Genomic DNA, 11,692 nt, shown 5'->3' on the forward strand with positions numbered 1-11,692 from the left:
GAGAGGGACAGCTAGGGAAGCAGTCGCTGTCAAGAGGCTCTCTCTTGGCTGCCTGTTGAGGTCCCAGAGGCCCGAATCAGCTGAGCTAGGAAAGAGGGCTGGTGCCCTGATCTGGGAATGACTCCCCACGGTCCCACTGTAGCCCTGGCCAGAGGCCTATCCCAGTGTCTCCATCTCCCCTCTAGGGATCAAAAGGAAAGACCCACCCAATCTACCTCACAGACTGGTTGTGAAGATTAAAGGAATGATAGTGGAAAATGCTTTGAAAAATGTAATAAGCAGGGGCGCCTGGGTAGCTCAGTCCGTTAAGCATCTATCTGCCTTCAGCTCAGATCATGATACCCGGGCCAGTGGGGAGCCTGCTTCTCCTTCTTTCTCCTGCTCGTTTGCTCTCTTGCTCTCTTGCTCTCTCTCAAATAAATAAAATATTTTTAAAAAGAGAGAGAGAAAAATGTAATAAGCGAATACCACACATTGCACTATTTTTTAAAATGTGTTTTAAGACTATGCAATCTATTTACTAACTTCCTTTCAATATGCTTTCACATGTCTTTTATTTTGTGTCCTCAAAACTAGCTTTTATCATAACTGGTAAAGCTTTTCTTCATAATGGATTATTTTCACCTGGAATGTCTCTTCCTTTTCAAGTGTCCTACCTACCCATTTTGAAAAGGAAATTTTAAAAAATCGTCTTCTCTGCATTTCCTTCCTCATTTTTTTCTGTATAAAGTTTTCAAGGCTGTTTTAGAGGAGAAAAAAATAAAAGAGATGTGAGGGGAAGAGGACTGAACTGTGAAGTCAGCACAACATTCTGATTACCCCAACTCAGATATGCCCAGAACAATTTGCCTTGCTTCAGAAACAAATTAGCCATAAAATTGGCTCAACTGAAGTGGGTAGGTTCCTGAAGTTTCTTTTGTTTATGTTGAATTTGTTATTAAGTCTTCCCAGGTTTTCATAATGCTGAACAAGTTATTTTTTATTACTCTGATTATACGTTTTACTCAGCATTTGTGCAAAGATAATACATCAGTTTTATAACCTTGTGACAATATAAATTATTGATGATAAATATCTTCCTTCTGACTTTTTTCCTGCAGGAGTAATCTTTTCACTGCAGCTTTGGGTGTTTGCATAAGAGTGGCTTGAACAAAACTGAAGTATGAAATAACATTTTGAATGAATCATTATTATTTGCTAACCTCCAGACGAATCTAAAACATGAATTTTTTAAAGCAAATTAAAGAATGTGAAGGGAGGTGTTGGACAGATATTAGGGCTTGATTACGCTCAACTCTGAAATCATGAAAACAACTTTAAAGAGGGATTGAATGCTGTGGTTTGTCCTTTAGTATTGGGAGCAGGTCTGTATTTTGGCTCCTCTCTTTTCATAAGTATCTTCTGTTTTTAAAGATATAAAGACATTTTATCCTAGAACTTAACGATAAGTTAAAAACTTAAGAACACAAATAAACTCAGATCACTCAAATATTCTCCAAAACAAATCTGAACTATATCTTTAATTAATCACAATTTCTGATTCAGGGTATTTTCAAATTAACACAGTAGTTTCTTTCAAAGGACTATTTTAATGAAACATTTAATAATAGTAAGTGAATATGGTGGAACCAGATCTACATACACATTTTGTTCTTAATCTAATAGCATGTTTTAAAAAGGCATTTTTGTATTATCTATGTGTCTGTAAATTAATATTTTAATCAACTTTATTTCGACTGCTAGGTAGGTAATTCCTCTCAAGTATAGAAAGCCTGACTATTTTTAGTTTCTTCTTAATAATTTACTTTTTCCTTACTTTTCCTTTATGTGGCCGTAATCAACATTATTTAATTTTCCACTTAATGGAATTAGCCTCAAAGAGACTGGAAAGACCCAAATTATTAGGTAGGTACATGCAATTATTTCTAGTCATTTCTCCCTCCCCCTACCCTGTAATAATCTTCACTGCCAAAGCCTATCAAATCATCTTTAATGTTAAACTCCTTATTACTTTGTTTCAGAGTTAGAATGTTCTTCCATTAAGAGCTAAATTCAAGCATCTAGGTGGCTCAGTGGGTTAAGTCTCCAACTCTTGATTTCAGCTCATGATCTCAGGGTCATGTGATTGAGCCCCACATGGGGCTCCATGTTCAGCCAGGAGTCAGCTTGAGATTCTTTCCCTCTGCTGCTCCCTGTGCTCTCTCACTAAAATAAATAAATAATTTTTTTTAAAGAGCTGTATCTCTTCTAATACAAATTAACCAATTTGTTCTTATTTGTCCTTAATAGACATGAGGTTACCCCCTTAGTAATGGCAATAGTAACATCAACAAAGTAACATTTGTACCAGACTTACAATTTACAAAAAGCATCCACCACATTATTACAGTTAAAATTTCAGATCATGGCCTACACATTGGAAATTTGACTAGATAAAAGGTATCAAACCATTTTAATCCTTTCATTCCCTACGCCTGTAAGAACCTTAGGATGCAATGAAACCCCAGTCTTACACTTGGAGAGAATGCGAAGGGATGTGTGGAAAGACATTAGGACTTGATTATGCTTAACTCCAAAACCATGAAAACTACTTTTTTTAAAGATTTATTTATGAGAGAGAGAGAGAGAAACCATGAGAGAGTGAGAAAGAGCATGATTCCAGGGGAGAGGCAGAGAGAGAAGCAGACTCCCCACTGCTCCCCAGGAAGCAGACACTTAACTAAGCCAGGACCTTGACCTGAGCAGACACTTAACTGACTCAGCCACCCAGGCACCCCATGAAAACAATTTTAAAAGAGAAATTGAGGGCAGTGGTTTTTAAGTGTTAGGAGTAGGTCTCTTTTTTGGCTTCTCTCTTTTCATGAGTATGTTGGACTTGTCAGTATTCTTACTCTACCTCTACTTTTGTGATTACAAAGCTGAGAATTTATTGTACTAAAACCAGTTGTCAATGATGTATCAAGAAACTCAGGTCAGGGGCACCTGGGTGGCTCGGTGGTTGAGCATCTGCCTTTGGCTCAGGTCATGATCGCCTGCTTCTCCCTCTGCCTATGTCTTTGCCTCTCTCTCTGAGACTCTCATGAATAAATAAACAAAATCTTAAAAAAAAAAAAAAAACACCTCAAAGTCATTCCTTTATGAATTAATTACCAACATATCCAATTGCTTGATTAAAAAAGATAATGATTGACATTGCCCAGTAAGCCATAAAATAGCTCTGGATGAAATTTCCCACCTTATTCTTCTTGGAAGAATGGCCCTATGTAGACAGAAGAGTTCATTATGGGCAAATATCAAAGGCATATACTTGAGTAGGAAGAAAAAAAAATCTCAATAGAGATCAGGACTTCAGGAAAAACATAAATCATCTTTCTGAAAAGCAAATATTTGTGGGTCCTACCGCATATAAGATTGGAGGACCCTAATTAGAAAGAAGAATATAAAATTATGATTATAAAATTAGGCACAAAAATCAATATTTGCTTTGGACTTTGGGTGATAATGATGTGTTAACTAACATAGGTCCATTAGTTGTAACAAAGATTTGCCTCTATGAGGGATGTAGATATGAGGGAGGGGCCATACATGAGTGGGGGCAGAAATTACATGAGGAATCTCTGTACCTTCCATTTCATTATTCTTTGAACCTAAATCTGCTCTTAATAATAAAGTCTACTAAAGATAGTTAATATTTATAATAATTATAATTGCTATAGGGTTGTGTACCATAAACAAAAGAATTCTGATAAACTCTATTTTCATGATTTCCATCAGGATTTTTTAAAACTATGGTACATTTGGGGGAACCCGGATGGCTCAGCAATTGAGTGACTGCCTTCATTGGCTCAGGTTGTGATCCTGGGGCCCTGGGGTCTAGTTCTGCATCAGGCTCCCCATGGGGATCCTGCTTCTCCCTCTGCCTATGTCTCTGCCTCTCTTTCTGTGTTTCTCATGAATAAATAAATAAAACTTAAAAAAACTATGGTACATTTATAAATGTACACATTGCATATTGAATATATTCCTACTAAGAGAGATTTTCCTTTTTGATAAGCCTCAAGGAGAACCAAATCCTCTGCCCACAATTTTAACACGTACTAAGTGGAAGAATTTTGCACAGAATAGTTTCTGGTTCTGTATATTTCAAACTATGTTTCTCCTCTACTACCTATTTACTTCAGGTACTGGGCCTCCTGGGATATATTCATATCTTGAATCAAGATGTATCACTCTTTCATGTGACAATAGGGCATGACTGCCTAGAAGGAGTATTCCTGAAGGTGGTAACAACTATACACAGAACTCTACACTACATAAAAATACCTCCCTAACTCCAAAATGAATATATACCCTAACCTCCAAATATACAGATTATTATAAAGAAGAAATTCAGGGATCCCTGGGTGGCACAGCGGTTTGGCACCTGCCTTTGGCCCAGGGCGCGATCCTGGAGACCCGGGATCGAATCCCACGTCGGGCTCCCGGTGCATGGAGCCTGCTTCTCCCTCTGCCTGTGTCTCTGCCTCTCTCTCTCTCTCTCTCTCTCTCTCTCTCTCTCTCTGATGACTATCATAAATAAATTAATTAATTAATTTAAAAAAAAAAAAGAAGAAATTCAGTCATTCAACATTTAACATTCACAGAGCTCACACACTATTAGCCAGTGTGGGGAATGTAAGTGTGGGAAGCTTAAGACAGAGTCTCTGACCTCCAGAAATTCACCTACAATTTTAATGAAGTGGACATACTATCTCAATAAGTAGTAAAAACCCAAGGAAGGGACTGACAAATGCAATAAGAAGTATACTGATAAAAATATTTACAAAGCTCATAGGAAAGAGGCATTTGTTTGTCAGAGAACATCAGAGATCTTCAAGGAAGAGATGGCAATTGAGGTAGGCCTCGAAACTTAAATAGAAATTGAATTTTAAAAATCCAGATGGAGTCAGCTCAAAGAACATTTGGAGAATACCATAAAGTCCAGTCTGTGAATGGGACTAACAGAGTTGAAAAAAATACTTTTAAGTCAGGCTTCCAGTTTCCAAGCTACATACTAGCAATATTGCTTTTAAAATGAACTTTGTTGAAGGAGTGCATGAGTGGGAGACATTGCAATCCCCTTGGGATGCCTTAAAGAAAGAGAAAAAAGGAATGGTTTGAACTAACATGGTTTAAGGACAGTCCTGCAGGAAACAAGAGGGCGAACTAGGCCACCATTTCTATTATTTTCTTCTTTCTTCTTTACCCAGGATATAGTTTCCACTCTTTGATATCAATCAAATCTTCTTAAGATCTAATACAAAAGTTGTGTCCCCAAAAAGACTTCTTTGACATGCCTTACCTCACTTGGCTGGCTCTTCAATTTCACATCCTGTTCCCCCCTCTACTTCCAATCTTGCTGCCCACTCTGTCATTCCTCACATCTGTTCTCTACACAAGAGCCAGTAATCCTTTTTTCCCCCTTCTTTTAACTTTTGATTTTGAAATAATTATAGATTCACAAGAAGTTGCAAAAATAGTAGAGAGAGGCCATGTTCCCTTCACTCAGCCTCCTCCAGTGGTAACATCTTATATAACTAAAGTACAGTATCAAAATCAGAAAATTGTCACTGGTACCACCTACAGATCTTATTCAGATTTCACCAGGTTTACATATACACCTGGGTGTGTATGTGTGTAAGATCTCTCAAAAACCTATGAGATCATTTAAAAGCCTCCTTTCCTCAAAATCCTCCACAGTCTTCGTAATTTACTAGAAAGGAAGCCAAGGGTTTGGGTCTGCAAGGTCCTAAGTCAACTGCCCCCCCACTCCACCTCTCTGGGGTTCATTGCTCCCACTGCCCCCTCATTAACTTATTCCAGTCACACTTGGCTTCCTTTCTGTCCTCAGGGCCTTTGCACATAGTGTTTTTCTGCCTGGAATATTCTTTCCCCCCAGCTATCCCAATGGTCCCCTTCAAAGCCCTCATCATTCAGGTCTCTGCTCAAATATTACTTCTTCAGTAGACGCCTTACCTGATCTCCTTATAAAGTAGCATCTGGGGCGCCTGGGTAGCTCAGTTGTTTGGGCAACTGACTCTTGATTTCAGCTCAGGTCTTGATCTCAGGGTTGTGAGACTGAGCCCGTCGTTGAGCCCCCACGTTGGCCTCCACGCTGGGTATGGAGCTTACTTAATTAAAAAAAAAAAAAAAAAGTAGCCTCCTCCTTCATTTTCTATCTCCTTGTTTGTTTGTTTGTTTTTTTTTAATTTTTTTATTTATGATAGGCACACAGTGAGAGAGAGAGAGGCAGAGACACAGGCAGAGGGAGAAGCAGGCTCCATGCACTGGGAGCCCGACATGGGATTCAATCCCGGGTCTCCAGGATCGCACCCTGGGCCAAAGGCAGGTGCTAAACCGCTGCGCCACCCAGGGATCCCTGTTTTTATTTTTCTTCAGGACATTTCTCACCAAGTGACATATTCTATACTGATTTGTTTTTCTTTATTGAATTTCTTCTCCCACTCCTCCACAAAATTGTTTTTATTTTTATTTTTCTCTTAAATTTTATTTTTAAGTAATCTCGACACCCAGTGTGGGGTGCAAACCCACAACCCCAAGATCAAAAGTCACATGCTCTACTGGCTGAGCCAGCCAGATGCCCCTATAATTGTTTTTGTTATAGTCTATCCTTTTACATGCTATGTAAATTCATGTTAATTGTTACAGTCTCCGAAACTGTATTTTCTGCTTAAATTTGAGCAAAAGCCTGGTCAAAACCTTCCATTTAAAACAAGTTTCCCTGACTCTTTTTTCCCTTTCCTTCTTTTCCGGTTTCTCCCCCACCTTATCTGGTTCACACTATGGAATAGCAGATCACGTAGATAATGGGAAGTAGTGTATGTTGTGGGATTTTTGCATTTGTATAGGGAGGGGGCTTAAGTCATACAGTTGTGGTCAATTGGTGGGTCTGGGTCACAGCCATGCCACAGTTGCAGAGGAGACTGGGAAAGTGAATTTGGTGAGATGAGAAAATGAGTATCTTCTATGGTGAGTTAAATGTTCTGCCTCATGTGGTGAGAGATTCCCAAACTTTGGAAGGGGCACAGATGCCACTAAGAATGTCAGTGGTCCGTGGAAACTGGGCAGTTAAATGGTGAGATCCTCTAGACATTACTTCCTGGGCTGCAGTTAGCATCTGTCTGAAACCCTTAATTGAAAGAAGAAGATATTAGAAGTTTGACCTCACTCAGTTGCTAAGGTTGGCAACCTTTGCATGGCAGCCTAAGACCAACACAAGCAGCTGGATGGGAGCTTGCTTTGTTCCTGGGCTACCTAGGGGTGAGCAGTTATGGTCACTATGGGGTCCCCGGCTCTCATGGCCCACTTAGATTAGCACAGACTCAGGGTAGCCACCCTTGAGCTGAAGATATTTCAGCATCAGTGAACATTTCCAGTCCACCAAAAGCACATTTCTATAGGTTATCCGCGCCAACACTAACTACTCAGAGGAAGGGAAACTTTGACTTGTAGGCCGCTTAGATTCAGCCCTCATTTTAGCTTCTGATTCATGGGACAAGTTGGCAAGAGACCGTAAGTATTAAAGGAATAAACTTGCCCTACAGGTTAACTCGTTACCCTGCTTTGATAGGTGATGAGATAGACTAGACCTCTATGACAATAGAGCTGTAACACATAACCTTGCCAGCAACCAATCCAGGAATTCAAAACACGACTTCTTCAGCCATCAGCTCAGAACATCAGGTCTAGGTCAACTGCCAGCTTTCCAGTTTTTTGCCCTCATGTTCAAATTGGGATCAACCAGCCAAATACCAGGCCTAAGCCCATCACGCAGGATGACCCGCTCCAAGTTAGCCTGTCTCCTCCATTTCCATGCCAACAACCTATGGTCAGAGCACACGTGAAGCTTTCCCTTCTTTGCACTGCAAAGCTTCCCCATTCCCCTGCCTGGCTTTAAGTCTCTGCCAGATGCAAGTGATGGTGGCAGATTCCCTTGCTGTAGCAAGCTCTGAATAAATAGCCTCTGCTTGTCCTCATTTGGATCATCTTCATTTGTTTCCACACTAGGTAAATGCTACACGAATTACTTTGAACAGTTGTTAGGTATAGTATTACCCACTAGTAGCCTAGCATACATGTCTTAATTATCTGCCAAGTGCCTGCATCTCCTCTCACCAAAACTCTGGGGAAACCAACCAAACAACCTGAGAAGGCAGCTCGTTGTTTGAAATCTGAGCTAGGACCACAGAAATAAAAAGCCTTGTTATAACGGAAAGAATGTTCTTCCTTAGCAGGGATTACTGATTTGATCCTTATAATGAGCCCTTCTGCATACCTATTTCCATGACATTCTCTGTTCACATGCATGAGAGCTACCAAACCTTGTACAATATATATAGCTGTGCTTTTCAAGCTATCTTTGACCATTCTTCATAGCAAAAAATATATTTTACATTACAGCTCATCTTATTACTGGGGGGAAAAAGTCAGAAAAGAGAACTTGACTCTCACCCTGTGCAATGTGCTGTGTTATTTTTCTATATTACCCTATAAAGTTGTTCATATTAAATATAAGCAAATTGTACTTATTTTTATATAAAATGCTTTCTTAAAGAAATACCCAACTGCAGTCTGGAAGCTTTCTGAAGATGGATAGGGATACTTGGCCACAGAATACAGATAAGGCCTCCTTTGACAATAAGTGTATTCTTGAAAATATTTTGTCTCGTTTGTGCTGGGGAATGTGTCATTTAAAGTACTCCTCTGGGGCAGTTCTCAAACTTTAGTTGCAAAAGAATCACCTGGAAGGCTTATCAAAACACAGATTGGTAGGCCCCATACCCAGAGTTTCTGATTCGGGCTATACAGGGTGACCTAAAAATTTGCATTTCTCATGAGTTCCCAGGTGATGCTAATTCTGCTAGTCTGGGAACCACACTGCTCTAATGAATCATATCTGTAAATCAAATCACCCTTTTGTGCAATGAATAACCACTTCCTAATTTACCTATTTGTTAAATGTCGAGTCTACTGAAGCAAAGTATACAAAGTATGGTGTAGTGGTTGGATGTGTGTGAGTATCATTCGGGTATGAGCAGGTCAAAAGTCAGGAATTAAGGAAGATAGTCTGCTTGCTGATTCCTTCTTCCAGCCACTCTGGTGCTCCTTTTCAGAGCCATTTTACCACTCAATAATTTATTTAACAAATATTTGAGACTCTGTGCCAAGAGCTGTGCTAGACTCTAGATTACAGTCAGCCTGAGAATTTTATAAGAAAACATTTTCCTTTAGAAAGCTGTAGAACGATGCCAAGACCATTTTTCTATGCTTTTAAGCCCAATTAGTTCCTGACAGGTGAAGGTCAGTTACCCTTCCAGAAATGAGAAGATGAGAAAAGCAGGCAACTGCTACAGATTTTAGAGTTTCTAATCCACTGGTCTTTGGAAGCAGTATCTTCCAAATCTCCTCTATGAGGAGTTGCACAGCACCTAGGTGCTGGTTAAAATTGTAGATCCTGGGCCCTTGCTGATTCTGACTCAGCGAGTTGGAGTGAGGCCTGATTACTGTATTTTTAGCAGTTACTCCAGGTAAGTCTTTAAATCAAGCATGGGAAACCCTGTGTTAAGCTACCTTAGAATTCAATACAGATTTTAGAATTATATTAACTGAAAAAAGAACATATTTACAGTAGTTCAGCGGTCCTCAAACTTTGGTGCATATAAGAGCCACTTGGGGAACTTAAGAAATTTCCGATGTGTAAGCCATTCTCTATACCAGTTATATCAGAATATTTCTTCCCACCTCCCACTGTGATTCCAATCGGCAGCTATATTTTAGAATGACTACTATCATTTATAAAAGTTAAGCTCCTCTTCATATTGAAGCACCTAGTTGCCTCCAATCACCATGAAAACCTGCAGCGTGCTTAAGTGTTAGAGGCTTAAATGTTGGGGTAGGTGATACCCTATCAAGTAATTTGAGGGCTCTTGAACTGCTGAGCAGCAGTGTATTAGCTTTAGAAAGCTCTGTACTGAATCAGGAACAACCTCAAAAAGTTTGATGGCTTCAGAGATTCTGCTCAAAGCTGTAGACTAGTGCCTCTCAAAATCTAGTGTGCATATGGATCCCTGGGGACCTTATTAAAATGAAGGTTCTAATTCAGTAAGTCTGAGGTGGGATCTGTGATTCCTCATTTCTTTTTTTTTTTTTTTTAAGATTTTATTTATTTATTTGAGAGAGAGAAACAGAGAGTACAAGGTGGGGGGAAGGGCAGAGGGAAAGGGAGAAGTAGACTTCTCACTGAGTGGGGAACCCAGTGGGGCTCCCAGGACCCTGAGATCATGATCTGAGCCAAAGTCAGACTGAGCCACCCAGGGGTCCCTGTGATTCCTCATTTCTAACAAACTCCAGGTGATAACTTATGTGGTTGGACCATGAACTACACTTTGAGTAGCAAAGTTGTAGAACTCCCCCCACCCACCCAAATTTACTGTCAGTGGATAAAAACTGCAAAAGTATATAGTGATGGCTAAAATCGAAGAGACCGGCCATGTAGGCAAGACACCATATGCCTACTGAACATCATAAAAGGAGTGCTTTAGGAAACAAACGGAAGAAGAACTGTAGACCAAACTGATGAGATAGATTTGACACAAAGTTACAGAATGTGTGCAATACTGGAAGATATGGCAGGAAGTGTAGATAGAGAAAAGCAGACTAGTGTAGAAGGGAAGAGTTTGGGCTTCCAATCAGCTTACAATTCAAAACCTGGCTTCCTATTCACTACCTATGTGATCTTAGGTAAATGGCTTAACTTCATCTGTAAAATGGGAATAACTTTTTCTCATGTATGCTTAGTCAATGAAAGGTGCCCAACCTAGGGCCTGACAACAACAGGTCGTCAATAAATGATTGCCATCAGTGTATAAATGTAGCCTCAGTGTCTACTTCCCCAGATTTAGGTTCATTCATCCAATTTTGATGGCTCTCCATCCCCTCTTGGCAGGCTGCAGGAATCCAGCTTCATGTGGACGTTGCACAAGTGACCAGGGGAGCTCTCCTGTGTGCCCGTTTTGGATTTGCAAATTGCTCTCCTCCATGGCTAATTAGGTTACAACCCTGCAGGCACAGACTACAATGGAATCCAGAGAGGCCATTGTCCAGCCTTCACCACCATTGTTGCCACTGCTTAAATGCTAGAGCCTTTGCAACTGATTGTTGAAGTCCATGATGTCATTGCTCTTGCAAGAAGAATATACCCCAGTATTACTATGTTGTTGGTGATGGCTGTAGAGTGTTCTCTGAAGTTGGGGGTGGGGGATAGAAGAGTCAATGGAGAAGTCCACAGAAAGGATTCTTGAGTGCCCAAGAATCACAGAGCCTTCCATACATATATGAGAAAAGGCGTTTTTCTCCCCAGAGCGCACAGGGTCAATCTCCACTCTATCCAGAACTGCTCATATGAACTCCTTGATGCTAAAGCCTTATTGTTGATAACAGGAATGTTTGCTGAGAACTTTACATTCATTAGTTCATTTCATTCCCAAACAACTCTGTGAAGTAGCTACTAGAACGGCACCCAATTTCAACATGAGGAAAAGGAGGCTTAGAGGGATGGAGAAATGTACCCAGGGACACACACAGGGGGTAAGCAGTGGAAGTGAGTTTGGAATCCAGGCAGTTGGAATCCAGG

The sequence above is a fragment of the Canis lupus genome, chromosome 12 (genome assembly GCF_011100685.1).
Source record: "Canis lupus familiaris isolate Mischka breed German Shepherd chromosome 12, alternate assembly UU_Cfam_GSD_1.0, whole genome shotgun sequence".
Lineage (NCBI taxonomy): Eukaryota > Metazoa > Chordata > Mammalia > Carnivora > Canidae > Canis > Canis lupus.